The sequence below is a fragment of the Chionomys nivalis genome, chromosome 6, assembly GCF_950005125.1.
Source record: "Chionomys nivalis chromosome 6, mChiNiv1.1, whole genome shotgun sequence".
Classification (NCBI taxonomy): Eukaryota; Metazoa; Chordata; class Mammalia; order Rodentia; family Cricetidae; genus Chionomys; species Chionomys nivalis.
In genome coordinates this window covers 96,729,760-96,748,660 of record NC_080091.1, presented here as the reverse complement: position 1 = coordinate 96,748,660, position 18,901 = coordinate 96,729,760, and positions in this window count along the sequence as shown.

Sequence of the window (18,901 nt, the reverse complement as noted above, 5' to 3'; positions counted from 1 at the left end):
TTCTGCTTCCCAAAGTAAAATTCCCAGTGTCATTTGGAGCTGAAGAAGAAGAAAGAGGAGGGGTCTACATGGTCCTGGACACGGGTATCAAGCCAAACAATAAAGCCACCTGGGAGGCTGTGGGCACAGGGACGGGACAGAGGGGCTTTCATTGCAAACTGACTGATTATAATCTGGGCTGAGTCAGAAGTGAGTTCAAGCCAGTAGCATGCTATCCTTGGCTACCGGCCCACTGAAAACAAAATAAGTCAGAAATGGGCTTAGGGCCGAAGCTCTCAAAGGTAACTTTCAATGTCATACCCATTAACAATATCTTGGAAGACTGAAAAAAAAGTGGAGCAAACTGTGTTTTGTCCGTTTCTTTTTGTTCTGATGGTAATTGACAAGGTAAGCCTTGTCCGTCACTTCTGTTGACAGCCACACAAATGGCAAGTCCCAGAGTCCAGGCTTGTCAATCTATCACCTATGAGAAGCGTCATAAAGAGTGCAGGGTGTAGTTAGCAAAGCCGCTGACCTTAGGTGATTCTGAATGACGGTGTGCTTTCAATTAGACTGTGAGCTCTGGAAAGCGGGTCTCACAAATGTACGAGCACTGAGTCACAATTGCAATGAACCTGCTGACACTGACCAGGAAGCTGTCCACACTGGAATCTCAGATGGTTGAGCTGCTGGCTGGTTTTTAAGAGCAAGGCATGTTTTACCTATATAGATTCACTAACGTGACGTCTGCATGCATGTTCGCTTGCTATGGAAAGTAGACTCCTGTTATGATATAGACGTCGTGATGAAGCAGTGGCCATCTCTAGGATTATAAGAAGCTGTGGGCACACAGCTCACTCTTCTCATCTTTTCTAACACCGTGAAGACTGCTGTAGCTGAAACACTGATGTCTGAACTGGAATGGGCTTCGGAGGACTGACATAGCTCAGAGCTGGCTAGCCAGAGACGTCCCTCTTGGACTCAGGTACAATGCCCATGAAGCTGAGTGACACTAAGAGGCTTTCTAATCATCCTGGGCTTTTTTTGCTGATGGATGAGCTAGGAAGCTGCATCGATGACCTGGGGTCTCCTTTACAAGTTCTGATCTCCCCAGTGCATCCTTATGGTGGCTAGGCTGATGGGAACAGTTACCTGGGATGTTATTTAGGTACTCTAATTTCTAACCTTTCTTTATATTTCCCTTCCTAGGCAATCTTATCACTTTTTGTAGTTTACTATTATTATTATTATCATTATCATTATTATCATCATCATCAAGGAAAAAGTGAGGAAAGTGATAAACGGGGGGAGGGGGGGAGGGCAGGGGAGACCAACAATGAAGATAGAGCGAGACAGAAGGAAATCTAGGATGCCAAGCTGGTGTCCACACCCCAGGCCAGCTTCCGTGTCACCTGGCGTCCTGGTAGCCGACTGGAGCACCTCTGAAGGGGGAGGGGAGCGCAGTGCTCTCAGTTTTAGGTAGAGAGAAGCCTAGGGTTATAGCTTCACATCACTTGTTAAACAAAAGGAGATAATTAAAGGGCCTATAAACATCCCCTCCAGGGCCTGTACTTTCTCCGCACACTGGCTTGGCTTATTAATTGATGCAGGTTTCCGGTTCAGTTCACCTGGTGTCTGCGGTTGGACGATGATCGGTGTGGTCAATGTGTGACTGGGGTGGGCTGGGCGCCGGGCTCGTACCAAGAGAATGATGGCTTCTTTTCGCTAGGAAGTCAGTCACGGTGACGAATCCAGGAGTCCGGATATGGGAGGGCGCATGGGAGAGCGAGTGGGAGGAAGTGTGTCTGCGGTCTGGCCTGCGGCTCTCCCTGGCCCTCCATCTTTTCCTTCTTCACGTTTTTTCCTGGTACATTTTCTGCTCCCTTTTTCTTCTCCCCCGTTCCCTTAAGTAGAGGTGACACAGATCAATACCTTTGATGGAAAGTAATAATCAGGCCTATTAAGTGACAAAGGTTTACTCTGTAACAGCTGTGCTGGCGGGAGAGGAGAGCTTGTCTGACTAATGAATCATGAAACAATCAGGCAGTAGCCATTTGTGTTTAGATCTGTAAATATGGTGTGGTTCAAGTGCCAGACCATGGCCGGCGCTCCAGCTGGGGCTGCAGATGGTCTGAATTCAGAGCAGAGCAAGTGTGAAGAGAGAGAGGGTTTTTTTCCCCTTCCTCGGTCCCACACCGCACCTCTCACAGCCTCCATCCATTATCTCAGGAGGAAGGGAGAGAAAAGAGGCCCTGAGGAAGGCCTTCCAGTGTGGGTTTCAAGGTAGGTTCCCCGGACCTGGAGACACCTTGGCGGTTACAGAAAACGCCTTGACACTAATGTCACTCTTAATGTCTGGGTTGGCACTGCTAGGCCTATTCTTTCAGGCTTTTCTTACAAATGACTGTATCCAACCTCCTGTTTTGTTCTGTGCTATAAACTGAACAAGTTAGAAATATATATATATATATATATATATATATTCTGAGATAAGAAGCTCATTATTTATATACAAAGCTAAAACTGTTCCGTTTAAAAAATGTTCATCATGTGTGTTGGATCCCGTTTTCTCAGTCCATCAACGGAGGATTCTCATTTTCAAGAGATAGATAACAGCATCAAGAAAGTCTACACCAACGTTTCGCAGAAGTAAGGTTGCTCTTGCAGTTATGGTATTTATGAATGACGTGTTTACGAGTCTGAGAGGTAATAAAATTAGCCCAAGAAAGCTCTAAGTAATTCTGCAAAGCTGCCCAGGGCTGGCTGACTTTCCTAGGGATGGAGTTCCAGGGAGACATCTTACACTTGATTTGAAGTTGCTGGAATTTTCTCTTGGCTATTGGACCAAGAAGAGACACAGTGAGGTTGGGGTACAAGCACACAGAAACATCTACCTTTGCCTTCTCTCTCCGCTTTCCTAAGACTGCCCATGTGGGGGTTAGAACCCGAGTCCCATGTGCTTGCCGTCATCTCCGGGGCTTGGAATGTTACCACTTATGCATCACTCTTGTGGCTTCGGAGTAGATCTTGTGGTGCTGCAGCCTTCCTGATTTCACACAATGGCTAGGCCTGCCTGTCAAGTCAAGGGAGGCCATGGTCGTTTCTCATACTGTTCTGGACACTGCTGCCGACAGGACATGACCCATCCTATTTAGTTCAGCTTTACAGATCTGCCCCCTCCGTCAGCTTCTTTCAAGCGTATGACCATTCTAGTTCTTGGCAAACTTGAGTCCCCTCCTGTGGAGACACACAGCCTTCAGATGATTTCAGTTACCGGATCGGAACCAGAGTCAGCAAGACTCAAAGGTTTTAGTTCACAAATCTCAGATGATTTGATGGAGCCATGGTCCCTCTTCCCAGCATGCTTGCTCTCCTGTTGCATGCAGAGCATTGTACTGTAGAGTTTCCAGAGGTTCGCGGATGTCTCGGAGTCCATCCCTGGTCCCCATGTCAAGATCTGTTCTTTCATCCTTCTGTGTTCGGTAGTCTGGCCAGTCAAACCCCATCTAGGCACCGACTCTTACATCTCATTACAAAATCATTATTTTGTCTCAGACTACCTGACTTTCAATTTTATTTGTAACTGTATAATTTCCCTTAATTTACTCATTTATTTTCTAAATTCAGTTTTGCATGAATTTGTTGTCATGCGACAACTTTACTCTTTTTCTCTCTGCTGATTTTGTAATAGTTTCTTCAGGTTTGTTTTGCCTTTTAAAATAAATGCCCCTGGTCCTTTTTCATGGCCCCATGTTTACACAGTATTATTGTTGGTCTATGCACGTGTTCTGTGCTTCAAAAAGATGATGATGGTTGCAAGCGACTGAGAATGTGCTCTGGAGTTCTGTCAACAAGCTCAGCTAATCAGCTGCTGACACTGAAATCCAGATCATAGTCCACTGTTTTGATTCAGGACCCTAAGCCTCCCTCTGCCATTGAATTTCTTTTGTGAAGAGAATGGGTTTGTTAAAGTGGAACTAAACTCACATCCTTGCCACCTGAAGGCATTTAAACACCCCCTTCCTCTGAAAACAGGCAAATGGGCAGCCCCCAGATCATTAAAGGACACTGAGAGCCTACATATGCTGGTCTTGCCTAACTTCCAAGGTTATCTCTCTCCATGTCTGTCATGTCTGTGAAACTGCAGAGACCTGGTCTATGCTCATGGAACATCTTAGCCCGCTTCTACCTCAGGATCATTTTGTCCATTGAGCCTTTTCCTTCTGCCCAATTTCTCTATGGCTGGCTCCTTATTATTCAGTCTCAACTCATATGTCCCTTTGCTATGCTGTGAAAGTCACCTAACCCTTTTTTGTCTCCATAATACTTTCCGATTACAAAATTCTGTTCTTATGAATATAGTTATTTATTGCTAATTAGGTCTTTTTAGAATATAAACTTCTTGAGTTTGCCTTTATGGCTTAGCATGATGTCCCTAGAGTTTATTTAAAACAGTTCCTAGAAATAGTAGGACTTCAACAAATACTATTTGATAGACTGATTCTTTCTCAAATTCTTTTACTTTTTTGTTACATCTTTAATAAAACATTGCATTTCATGTACAGAGTCACTGACATAGAATTCCAAGCTAGAAGAAAGGCAGAGTAGGGAACAGACTGAGCTGCTCAATAGGTAGCCAGAAATAATGCAGGGAAAACGAACTGAAGTTGCCTAGGAGGTAAAGAATAAAAGTGGACTTGCTTATTTAGGCTTAGAAGTTGGTAGTAGAGAACGATGTTGGGTGAATTGAATTCAAATCTTAGCTTCTTCATTATGGAATACATTAAGTTTTCATAGCATTATTCTAGAGAAAGGATACATACATACATACATACATACATACATACATACATACATACATAGGTATTGTGGTTAGCAGTCATTTCTAATGGTGAATGATCAATGGAAGTCATGGCAGAGGTCCATTTGGCATTCTGTTGACTTATCCTATATTGATAGGAAAGCACACACACACACACACACACAGAGAGAGAGAGAGAGAGAGAGAGAGAGAGAGAGAGAGAGAGAGAGAGGTTTTGTTCTATATGACTGTCATTGGAATAGGTGGACAATAGAGGAAGAGCAGATTTGAGAACATGGAATGAGAAGTCTGCATTATTCTATATTTTATGACATTTGTGATGTTCATCAGCTGGATGACCTATACAAACTCTTTTGTGCAGAAAGCTGGGAGGAAGAGGAAGTGAGCTCAGATGCCATTTCCTCTCCTCTCTGGGGCATGCGCGATGAAGCTCTGAACCAGGATGGACGTAGGCTAGAATCTTCCTGGTAAGCGCACCTTGTGGTGCTACACACATTAATAGAAATGGGCCAAGCGGTGTTTACATGAAAAAAAAAAACAAAACAAAATTAAAAAAACCAAACTCTTTTGTGAGTTAAATATTCACTTTTAGACCTAATTATCATTTAGTTTGATTTTTTGTACTTCTAAAATTGTACAAACTTTAGGCCTTAAAATAGCTGGACCCATACCCACATTAGGGCAAGAATATTTAAGGCCCCTTTGAGGTTAAAATGTGTTTACTCGGATAGAGAGCAAGCGAAGTTGTGAGAGAATGAATTCTCCGGGAAAACTGCATGAAGGAGGTGTCCTTGTAGGAAGCGGCTCTGGTTTAGCTAAGAGTTCTCCTTCTACTATGGAAAGGTGATGTGTGGTGGAGCAAGTTGTGACTTTGTGGCTCCAAGGCAAAAGCAAGAGGATGCAGGGGTTCCAGAAATCACCTTTGTCAGTCCTTGCTCTCATGTGAGCTGCTGCTGTATCTGACCTAGAACGTCAGGGCAGTCTTCAGGGTAAAGAGACAAGGCCTGGGATTCACAGAACTGTTTCCTGCCACCATCTTTCTTACCCATGCAACTTCCCCTCCCCCCTTTTGAGGTACTTATCAACATACCTTCCTTCATTAAACCTGTTAGTGTCTGTTTCTCTCAACTACATGTAATTCAGCTTTGGACGCTGATATTTCACCTATTTTAATCGCTGCTATATTCTCAGTGCCTGGGGGCAAAAGATGTCTGACGTACAGCGAATGTTCAAAGTTGTTGGGATGGCGGAGACGAAAAGGTCAGTAAATGGATGGCATCTGACCTTGAGAAATCTAAAACTCACATCCAGACTTAGTCTGTGGAAAAATACTTTAGAAGTCACCAGTTAACTTCTCCAAGATGGGAAAAGAAGCTTTACAGGACAAAACCAGCCAGGCGAACGAGGCCGAAGGAGATGAGCCGGGGCCTCCCAGATGCCCCATGATGACAAGATGCTTTTAACAACAGTTTTCTTCCAAGCGGTAACATGTTTATTTATAAATTCTCCTCATATAATATGTAATTTTAAAGACAGGTTACTCCTTCTTCGCATTGTTGTAAGCCTTAGATTACCCCAAATACTGTCTCAGTCACGCTCGCAGGATTATATGAGTTGCTGGATGACGGGTGAACAAAATTCTGTGCCTTCCTCTGTAACCAAGGAAAGAGGAAAGAAAGGAATCCTCCTGGGTAGCATGGGCAAGCATTTACTTCTATGGAAGATTATAATTTAAAATTGACTTCTGAATTTGTTAAGCCTTTTGACCCATATTCAGAGTGCTGTGCGAGGGGCTCCTGCTACAAGTAACAATACTGTCTTTATCAGAAGCCACCTGCAGAGCTTTCGAGCTCAGCTGCAAGTCCCCCTCTCCCCCGCTCGCAGGCCCATAGGCCACAGACACATTTTAGCTAAGATGGCTGCACACCCAACAGCACTGCCTAAGAAAAGAAAGCCAAAGGGTAGATTTCCCGAAAACCACTATTTTGTCAGAACAAAAGAGCGAACTTTCCTGAATCAACCGTAGGAAGTACAGATCTTCAGCACGCTGACAATACTACTGTTATTGTGAAAACCACATTACGCCTCACCTCACTGGGCCCATTGACTAGAATGTCAGGAAAGAATGAAAGGAAAAAAAAAAGGCCAAACTGCTGTGGCTAACAGGGTGCTATCAATAACGTCCACATGGGAGAGCGTTCTCTTGATTTAAGACCCTGTCTCTCTGTGCATCTACTTAAAGCCTTTAGGGTGGAGGAGAGCTCACGCACACCCGTGCAGAAGTTAGCTGAAGATGCTTGTATACTGCCCTGCTCCTCACACAGCCCTTTGCTTCTGTCTCTCTCAATTGGCGGGGCCATTCTAGCTGAGGATGAACTTGTGCTGAGTGGCCTGCGTGCGTTTGCATTCCTGTACTTAGATATGGATGTGCGTATTTATACAGAGACGGAGCTTTGTTCTGACTTTTGCATTGGGAAATTTGGGCTTTTTGAAGCCATCTTCTTAAGAAGATCAAGGTTGAACACAGCTGGCTTTTGAAAACTGAGTTCCTAACTGAAAGTTTCCTGCTATTATCTTGACAATCTTATTATTATCAAAGCACTTTGATATTAGCTATGACAATGAACACTCACCACAGGGTAGAATAGAGCAGGACCATCAATGGGAGGGGGCCACTAACAATTGTGCCCCCTGTAGCAGCCATAATAATTTAATATTGTCATACTGGGAGGCTCCATTTTGCTTGGCCCGCATTGAGCTACTCGGTATATTGTTTCCTTTTTGGCCAGCTATCCGGGTCTCCCTTGAACAGCCTGAAAGACTTTAAATGAAGGATCATGCTGATAATTGCCTAGGGGTAGGATTCTGTTTTGCCTGGGTCGGTAATTTAAGAATTATTCTAAATCAAGCTTTTGTGTTTGGAACAGAATTTATTTCAAGGTTGTATTAAAGTTGTTAGCAGATCAATAAATTTTCTTCCCATTGACTACTTGTCTCCTCCCCCTGCAAAGTGACATGTTCACTAAATGATAGAGACTAGATATATTGAAACTGCCACATGCTGGCCCCCGTTCTGTTAGCTTTATACTTTGAGGCAGATTCTCTTTTCTTTCTCTAGTGGGCTTACCTCTTCCACCTAAATTTCTACTCAATATCAGAAAAATTTAAAACCATCACATTCAAGAAGAGGACAATTTTTATTTGTTACAAGGGAATTTCTTCTCATGGGATTTTTTTCCCCTGGTATCTATGCAGAGGATAACGAACATACCAGAAATCTTAAATTTGCTCAGAATAAAGGGACCCAGTTAATCTCCGGGTAGTACAGTATAAAATGTATGTTGAATAGGATTTATCTTAGTATCTGCGGCTGAATTATCTGGAAGATTTTATTGTGTTTTTACACCGTACTATCATGTAATTGATAACAAATGTACGTGTGTAATGTGAGCACTCAGTGTAATTTGTTTTTAGTTACATCATGCCTACTACAATAAACACTGGCTATTTCTAGGAGAGAAAAAGCAAGGAAGTGAATCAGTCGAGTTTCACTTTCTTCTCTAAAGCTGATCTAGACAGGGCTATGGATTTATTCAAGGCTATGGATGCTAGCAGAATGATGTGTTAAGTTAGGGTGATCTGACTGCTGTGCCGTCTTAGATTTTCATGTGTTGTCTCCAAAACACACTCCCAAAGGACAAGACATATTATTAGAGCTGCTAGCCATTTGCTGCTTCGCTTTTAACTTCCGTCTGAATAGTGGGATGCTCTGATGGAAAATGCCTGGCTTAAAATACCATGCCGCCTTGGGGAAGTGGGCAATCCAATCATCTCTTCAACTACTGAACTTATTCTCAGATTTTGGATCTTGTCTGTTGATTGGGAGATGTTCTTTAACATGCCCCTCCACCAGAGTTTTAGCCCTGGGAGCTTATGAAAGAAAGCTGGGTCTTGGTTTAAATGCTCTTTTGTGGTTCCCATGACCATAGGGGTCTTGTTTTTTGCTTTGGAGCCCATGACCTTTGAACCAAAGGTCAGAGGTCCTAACATGTTTTGCATCTGTTGTCTGCATCACTCTACTTAAGATGGTGGAAAGAACTGGTTGGACCAATCTTCCTTTCCAAGTTGGGCTGACAGAGCTTTTGAGTTCCTGTTATTGCTATACACATGAGTTCTGTGTCACAGGTGGAGAGCAAACAGTCTTTAGGAAATGCTTCCTGATGGTTAATGTGACCACTCTCATGATAACAAAGGCTGTAGCTCAAGTTCAGGATCAGACCATCAAGATAAACACCCTCCTTATAAATATGTCTAACCAGAGAACGGCGTGTGAATGAGAACACAAGGTAAATTCTTTCCTTCCAGATGTCATAATGCTAACATGTACAAAGATGTACCTGGATGCCCACACCTCTTTATGAGCACACAGAGATATCCAATTACCACTAAAAACTGAGAGGGGAAATATACGCCCTTGAGGTAGTTGCATTTGTAATTTACCAGCACAGGGTTTCATACTTGGGTCTAAGCAAAGCAAGATAGAAGCAAAACAAACACAGAAATATACTAATACTTGAACTGATTTCGGCTTAAGATGATTGAAAAGTTCCAGTACACAATTTTATTGGAGAAAGTACAAAATAAGATGTTTGTGAGTTTGATGCTGTCTTTGATAGCATGTGTATAAGCACTCATTTAATAAATGGTACAGAGTACACAGTAAGGTTCCTGCTCTTTTCTGAGGAGCTCATGTTTTTGTTGAGGTGTCTCTTGGTAGAAATCACAGTAAGTTTCATCTGTCAGCTTAACACGGCCCAGAGTCACCTGGTATCTTAGGGTCCTTATTGCAGTGAAGAGACATCATGGCCACAGCAACTTTCATAAAAGAAAACATTTAATTGGGGTTGACTTACAGGTTCAGAGGTCTAATCCATTATCGTCATGGCGGGAAATATGGTAGCAAGCAGGCAGACATGGCGCTGGAGGGGCTGAGAGTTCTAAATCTGTATTGGCCGACAACAGGAAGAGAGAGCCAGCGGACCTAGCTTGAGTGTTTGAAGCCTCAAAGCCCACTCAGAGTAACACACTTCCTCTAGCAAGGCCTCCTAATAATGCCACTCTCGGATGACCAAACATTCAAATCTACAAGTCTCTGGAGATCATTCTAATTCAAATTACCACACCTGGGAAGAGGGAACCTCAGTGGAGGCCTTGCCTCCATCGGTGGGCTGGTGAGCATGATTGTGACTATTTTCTTAACCATTGAGTGTTGTAGGAGGGTCTAGCCTACTGTGGTGCGGGCATCCCTAAGCAGGGGCACCTGGGTTCCTACAACAAACTCTGAGTAATCCTGGAGCAGCAAGCCGGAAACCGGCGCTCCTGTGTGATCTCTGCTTTAGTTCCTTCGTCCAGGTTCCTGCCCGGGTTCACTCCAGAATGGACTGTAACCTGTACGAGGAAGCAAATCATTTCCTCCCCGAGCTGGTGTTGGCCAGTGTTTTGTTGCCATAGCAGCAAACTACATCAGTACGTGCCATCTTACAGCACCAAACTGGCATAAGTATTACAGCCAAAAGATATCACAGTCACCAGACCAGGCTCAGTTCCAGGTCTGTCCGGTTCAATTTATGTATGTTTCCTTCACTGAGTGAGGTTGTTATGAAGATAGAATAGGTCACTGTCTAGACAGTGTTGCCATACTTAGCTCATTGGCTGTTATTCCCAGGTACCCAATGGGAATAGATATTGGGATTACAGTGGAGGCTAAAACCCACAGACCCTCGTAGAATGTCCAAGCTTTATGTGTTTGCATCTGCATCCTCCCGGATGTGACCACCCCTAGGTTACTTATAAGATACAATATCAACATTTGTTTTGCTGTCTTTTTAAAGATGACTATAATAATAAATATAGGTGGCCTGAGCATCTATACAAGACAGAGTTTCTCCCTCACATTTCTGACCCAGTTGTTTGAGTCTTGGGTGTAGAACCCATGGGCTATTGGGCCAATCGTAAGTGCTTTAGGTCTCTGTGTTTATTTAACTTCTTTTTCTGCAAGACAGAGTAATGATACTTTTAAGAGATTTTTTTTTTGCTAGGATAATGGATTAATGATGTATTCAAATAGTGCTATGAATTGTATCTCATGCTGTTATATCAAATATTAGTAGTTACCATTTTAAGGAATTACAGATGAGATTTCTTTTTAGAACTCCAACTTTGTTCTTTAGGAGACAAATTCAGCTAACTTCTTGAGGGAGAATGCTCAGTCCACATACAATCCTTTAAAAAATCAGATGAGAGCAACCATGGACTTTTTAAAGGACATATTCCTAACTTTCTCATCCTACCCCCACTTAGAAAAGTAAATTCGAAGGCCTATTTTTACCAGCAACAGGCCATCTTCCTGAGAGAACTTGGTCCATGTGGAGGAGTGAGTGGCACTTGGTCCCCTGTTGACTCCGAGTGCATTTTGGTGATCCTGGTGACTTTATGACCCCAAGAGCATGTTATTAAAATCCGTTGTGTTTCAGCATAGAAATGCCCAATTCCAAGCCTTCATACTGCATGTGGGACTTGAAATAAGAAGGGGAACTCTGAAGAGAAGGAGTACAAAGGGAGGAGAGAGGGGACAGGAGAACAATGGAGTAAATGTACCTTGAAAGCAGAAGGGGGATTACTTGAGGGCAGAGGGCCAGCAAGAGACAGGCAGGACAGAGGAGTGGGGCAGGGTGAGCAAGGACAAAACATAGTGTCATATAAATTTGCAGATGTCACGACAAAAGGCTAGAGATTAAGAACACTTGCTGATTTGCAGAGAACCCAAGTTTCTGAACCCACCACACACACAGTGGCTTACAACTGGCTATAATCCAAGTTCAAGGGTACCTGTTCTGCTTGTCTCAACCACACACAATGTGCACAGATACACACGCAGGCAACCGCCCCCCACCTGCCCACCCCCCCCCACACAAATGAAAGAAAATGTATGTTAACCGAAGTTGTTATAACGAGCCCCATAAAGACCTTACCAGTTCACTCAAAAAAACTGTATTAGAAAGCTCATGAACACTAGGCCAGACGTGGTGCTTTATTCCAATGAATGTATGTCTTCTGCATAAATTCTACTTGTGAATGGTTAGAAGGCTGTAAAAGGCATTTGATACATGCTGATTGGGGGAAATGCAAAATTAAGAATATCAATTCTCACTAAAAATATAATTATTTTTATAAAATCAAAAATAGGTTTCCAATATCTATCTCTAGCACTCACAGGTACAGATTTAAAACAATGACTAGAATGGTTATCCAGAAGGTTGGAAAGCCTGCACGTGCAGCAACAGCGTCCATCTCTCTCTTCTCCACCCCTTCTGTCCCCTCACTCCCTCTGCTCCCAACAGTCCGCATTGCCCTCCTCCACCTGACCAAACGCACTGCCAGAGCTGTGCATCCACAACCAGCTGCCATCATGTGTCCTTTAGGTTCACAGCTCTCACTGTCTTGGGAGTCCTTGCCAATGTCACTCTACCAAGCAGCACTCATGTCCCTCTTTTGCACCTCATGTTTGATCCCATTTCCAAGCCTTAACTGGCTTCCGAACACCAGAGCTCAACACTGTCTGAGCAACGTTGAATCTGTCTGGAGCTCATCATTGTCTGACCAATGGTGCTTCTGTCTGGTCTTTCGTGCCTCATCTGACGTTTATCACCACACATACCTGACATCTAGAACACTGTCTTTCTTGTAGTAGATGCTAAAAATGTTTCTGAATTTTTAAAAAGAGGAAGAACTAACAGACAGTAGTTAAAGCCCACATGGCTTCTTGATTTACCGTGTATATACATCCTTAAAAGTTCAGATGTATTATTTCTTAATTGGTCAGAACTGTATTTTCTTGAAATTAACAACCAATCTTTGACAATTTTTAGAAGATATTTAAATGATTAACAAAGAGGTATTTCCAGGGCTATTCTGTTTTACCCTTCTCAAAAGCTGATCTGAGTGAGAAGGGAGGTTAGAGCCTGGGTGGAGGAAAGAGACAGAGACGCAAGCCACTGTATCTTCCGTGTGGCCACTGAGCTTCTGGGTTATCTGAAGACGCGGGGCCTCCAGGTGAATTCTTCATAACTTTGCCTTTCTTTAGTCTATAACAACAGCTTGAAAACTCATCCTTGACGAGGAGAACAGGACATGGTCAAATGTGCGGTTGTCTGTTGAGGAAACTCTGGGGCGAACACGTGGACCAAATGGATGTTTTAAGATGTCCCATGCCTTGCATTGATACTTAATACTTGTACTCTTTCTTGCGCGTGCTTTGGAGCAGACCCCACATGTCGAATGCCCATATATCTTCTGAAAAGAATTTGTCTTTTTCTATATTTTGTTTTGAAGATAGAACAATGCAAGTGAGCAGACAAACAAAAAGCCTAATCAAAGCTTTCGATGGGCTGTAACTTTACTAGGTCGTTCTATGCTCACCTCCACAAAATTCTGATAACACAGAGAAGACAATACAGCGATCAAAAGCAATGATGAGATTTTTTAGCAGCATTAACCATCATGACCTAGCAAAATGAAAGAAAATGGTTTAACTGAACTGTCAGCTTCAATATAGCTAATAAAGGCATGGATAAATGTTTATTACATAGCGGAGACAGATCATTTCTGTGCTGAAATTGAGGATGACCTTTACTGATAACTCTTATCTGCCTGTTATCCTGAGAGAGAGGGAGAGGGAGCGGGAAAGAGAAGCATATTTGCTGATATTTATGAAAGGAGAAATTACCATTTGCAAATAAAACACTTTAGCAGTGGTGATTATGTCAAGTCACCTTCTGCCCTCGCAGACGGCGATTTCTCCCCAGTGGGCAATGACAGTGGTTTCACTAAACCCAAGGAAATGCTGCCTAAACCCACTGTTTTAAAAACACAAAATAATAACAACAAATAGACTGGACTAAACTGTAGCCATGGCTCTTTATTCCTAAGACATTGCAGAGAAGCTGTAACTACAGAGTTTCCTTTTAAACAAGATGGTCTCATTCTAACTATGAGTTTCAGGAAAAGCAACTATGAATCTACTGCTGTTCCTTCACTAGACTTTAATTATTGATGCTGTGACGTGTTTAGACCCTTCCAAATGCGTTGTTTTTAAAGCACTCTCAATCCTTGACTTAACTGTTTTTACCACTCTAGGAAACTGGGAGTATGGAGATGGGCAGGAATGCTGGGAAGGTTTTTTATAACATTTCATTGCAAGTCAGTTACTCGGTTCAACCAGTTTACAGTTTGAATTGTCATCAATATTGTAAATAATATTTGAGGGAATAATTTGAATAATTTAGGGGGAAATAGATAATTTGTCCGAGCTATTTAAACTTAAATTAAAATTATTTAAAATTTTCTTTTTTTCCTTCTAGTTCTGGAACAGCTAGGACTATTACACAGAGAAACCCTCGAAAAACCAAAATCTCTCTCTCTCTCTCTCTCTCTCTCTATATATATATATATATATATATATATATATATATATATACACACACACACACACACCTGGGAATTTTCTTTCATTTTGAAAAATTATTTTTAGATTTTTATACATGTAGGTAATGCATTCTTGTTATTCCCAACACCACCATTCTCCTCCATCTTGCTACCACTTCTATTAGCCATGGTTGGGGATTTTATAGTCTTGTTTTGAAATGTGCTTAGGCTTATTTCACTTGACATTTAAGTTTACAGAAAGTGCAGACCTTAGCATGCATGGAATATTACATGTGAGAAGAACATATGTGCAGGCAACAAGGTTCCTGTCGCGTTGATTCACAATTCTTCTTTTTTAAGTTATTCGATTTAGCAGTAGTGATAGCCCTTGGAGCCTTCTATCTGCTAAGGTTAACAGATTAATATACAATGCCTTTACATATGAAAATGAATATTTGTGAGTGTGTATGATGTGTGTGTGAGTAATAAATATTTGTGTGTATAGTGTGTGGTAAGTGAGTGTGTGTATAGTGTTCATGCGCGTGAGTATGAACATGTGTGTGTTGTGTGAGAGAGAAGTCAACTCCAGATGTGGTCATCACCTTTTATCTTGTTGCAGACAGAGTCTCCTATTTGCCTCTGGTCCTCAAGCTTCCAGGGATTCTTCTGTCTCTTTGTCCCATTTTGTCATAGGAGTTCTAGGAATATGGGCATCCTGCCACGCTGAGTCTCAAACAGTGACTTGCAAACTGATGGATTCACAGTCATTTCGCTTTATCTTCTCTTGCCTACTGTCCTCTCTTGGAACACTAAGATAACGAGGGCACTAGAGAAAGTTATAATCAGTGGAATTGTATTTTGAAGAAAAATAATTCAGGATTTGCCATTAAATATTTTCATTAGAGTAGCCTGATTTAGTCATAATTTTCTGTTGAAGTTTAGTATCTAAAACACACTGTAAGAATAAGGTTGACTGACTCTCATGAAAGCTGAAAGTCTTGGAAACGTTGTCAATTAATCATTTAAAAAAATTCCCACCATGAATGCTGTCCTATTTTCTCTTCCTATTGTTTTGATAGAAAATATTCTGAAAAAAAGGAGGAGAAAAGTCATGTTTGGCTCACAGTTCCAGTACAGGGTAGCAGAGAAGTCACAGCCGCCAGAGCTTGGGAGAGCTGGCCACACCCACATTCATTCCTCAGGGAAGAGGGAATGAACTGAGGTGTGCATGTCACTGCTCAGTGTGACTGCTCCGTTCTTATGCAATCTAGCATGTTCTGATTGTGCAATGGTGTCACCATGTTGGATGGACTTATCATGGCAATGGTGTCATCATATTGGATGGACTGATCGTGGTAATTCCTTAAAGACAGATGCACGGTCCAACCCAATCTGGACAAGCTCTTTTCGAGACTTCCTTCCCGGGTGATTCTAGATTGAGTCAAGCTGACAACTGAAACAAAAGCTTGCGAATCTTTTTTCCAGAACAAATGAGTCAGGCAGTACTCATGACTGTAAAGTGCAGGGTCACAGAGTATTGTGCCATGGCTATGATATATATGAATCAAAAAGTCAATTTGCTGCATGTTCTGAATAGCAGAACCTTCGGTATATATTTTCTTTTTACTACATCAGCATTTCATGGATCCCGTTTTATAGGGTGCTTTGAAGATATGCTGTGTATATATGTCATACCTGAGTAGACAGACCCGTGTGACTTAGCTGACCCATTTCAGGTTCTACAGGTATTTACAGGTGGACCAGAGTTTGGCCCATCTGAGTCCTGATTCCTAATCACTGGGTGTCTCTAAAGTAACAATGTATTATTAACATTATATAATATAAGTATTGGTCCTCTAATGTTACAATGAAGTGGACTGGAATGAACGTATTCAAAACATTGTTTCCCCCCCATTTGTTTACTGTCATTAGAGTAATAATGAGCAACATTAAACTATGATGGACAAAGTCTTAACTAGGCTGCCATCTTTAAACCCATGCCAATCTTTTGAGTGTAATAATGTATATTTTTATTTACTCTGACCATTGCCGGTCTCATTTAACATTTGATTTGCTATTGTAATGAGAACAAATATTCAATATCATAATGAGAAGTATAATCAGCTTCATGTTCTAGCATCTCACAGCAGACTTGAGCACTCCTTTTTGCCATTTGGATTTCCTTTTCCGTGGCTGAAGTGTTTTCCATTTTTATACGCTCAGTGCAAAGGTTTTGTTGACTTGAAAGAGCTAAGAAGTACACTATGCTTTTGTTCATCAAATATGCTAAATTATTTCTTAAGTTACCTTTTCACTTTTCTTTTACTGCTGCTTAGATAAATTTTAACATGAGAAATTTCAAACTTTTACTTGGTTAAAGTATCATTTCTATCTAAAGATCAGAGAATTCATCCTGTGAGTTCTATTTTAGGCTGTGTATCATTCCATATTTATTTCTTTAATGCCTCTGTGGTCAGCAACTCCTATTTTATTTTATCTAATCAGCAAATAGAATGAGCAATACTCATTTCTGGTTTATTAAACCAAGTAGTGATCATTTCCCCTTCTCCAAAACTTAAATTTTTACCTATGAGTTTATTAAATAATTGAATATTTTCATTTATCTCTAATTTATACTGTTTCATTTCTTTAACTGCAGTACACAGAAATACAGAATTTTAATTATTTCTGTCACTACATATTCTTATTTTAATCCTTTTCAGAAATTTTATTGTTTCATAGGATTTTTTATTTTTTTGAGACAAGGAGTTGCTATATGGTTGTGGTTGATTTCAACTCACAATTCTGCTTTCTCCAATTCTGAGTGCTAAGGCTTGTCCACCATACTTGGCTCAATGTCACTTTCATAGTACTGCGAGTTCTTTTTAAAGTTTCCACAAAAGAGCATAGTGCAATGAAAAATAAAAATAAGGGACTACAAAGAGATTATTTTAAGATCAGATTTACTTACGGTTGCATATGGAAAGATTTAAACAATGGTGAATTCTATCTTGATGTCACATATGTATATAGAAAATTGGATTCTCTCCTTGGCAAAGTTTAAAACATTATGTGGAGGTGTCTGCAAGACCTTATTAGTGTTATTTCTAGACTTCAATATTTTTAGTTGCTATCTAAAATTGAATAATTTTTAGTTGACAATAAGAAATCATACAAATTTCACATACAACATGATACTTTAATATACACCGCGGAGTGACTAAATTCAGCGAGTGTTTTCATCACCTCAGGTAGTGATTTTTGTGATTAGAATATCTGATATCAACTATGCTATTTTTAAGAATTCAGTGTGAGCACAAACTAGTTTTAAGTGTATCAATTTTATGTTGAAGAATAGTTTTATAAATACATGCATATAAAAATATAATGCATATATTTATTTTTATTTTATGTGTATAGTTGTTTGCCTACATATGTCTGTATACTACGTGTGCAGGGTCCACAGAGTCCAAAAGATGGTGTCAGAATCCCTAGAAGTAGAGTGACAGGTGGTTGTGAACCACCATATGGGTGCTGGGAATTCAAAATGGGTCCTATGGAAGTGCCCTTAATCTTCTCTGTTTTTGTGTGTCTCTATGTGCCTATCTTATTCAATGTTCTCACTAGTTTCATTTACTTTTCTGTCTTCTGGAGGTTGTTTTGTGAGACAACATCTCACTTTGCAGCCCAGGATGGCCCGGAAGCCATAGAGCAGGGGATCTTCTAACACAGAGATCCCTCTGCTTCTGCGTCCTGAGTGCTGGGATCAAACACATGTGCCATCGTTCCTGGCTGGGGTTTTCTTTAATATGTGTTATTTGTACAGAAAGGATATGTCTCCCTTTCCCTATTCATGTTCAGAGTTATTTTGTTACACTGTTGTAGTTAAAATTTCCTCCACAGATTTCATTGGTTGCAACGGTTGGGATATCCTCATCTGACCTAAAGGAGCGCATTTCACTACTTTGTGCTAATTTGATCTCAGCTTCTTCAGCATATTAAAAAATAAGTGGATATTCCGAGGTTCAATATATTTCCATGAGAACTGTTCCTCTTCATGTGAGGTCTTCTTAGTCAGGCAGAGGAATTCACACTTGCCTCATTTTTTGTTAGCTGGGAGGGTACAGCACTATTAATATACTGAGAACTGACTTTAACACTGTCTTAACTGGGCAGAGTAGCATTCCCTACTATTAAAATATGTTGTCTTACAAATTCTAACTTCTTTTCTTACTGTTTTTATAAACTTAATTAAATAAAATATGTCTTTGTGTGCTGTGGAACAGATGTGATCAATTCCTCAAAGGTCGAAAGAATTTATCCATTAAGCAGTCTTAGGAATTAAACCTTTGGAAACCTAAAACCCTTTTCTGCTCTTTTGGAGCTATGTGCCCTTGATAAAATTTATTTTTATATTTTTTATGAGGTATGAATATCATAAATGCATTAAAATTAATTTTCCTTTTCATGTGTGCGCGTGTTATATGTGATTGTACAAGTGCATATTTGCCAGTCAGATGCATGTGGAGGCCACAGGATGACATCAAGTTGTCTTTCATCTTAGCTCAATTGCTCTTTATCTTATTTTTTAGGATAGTATCTCTCACTCACCCTGCT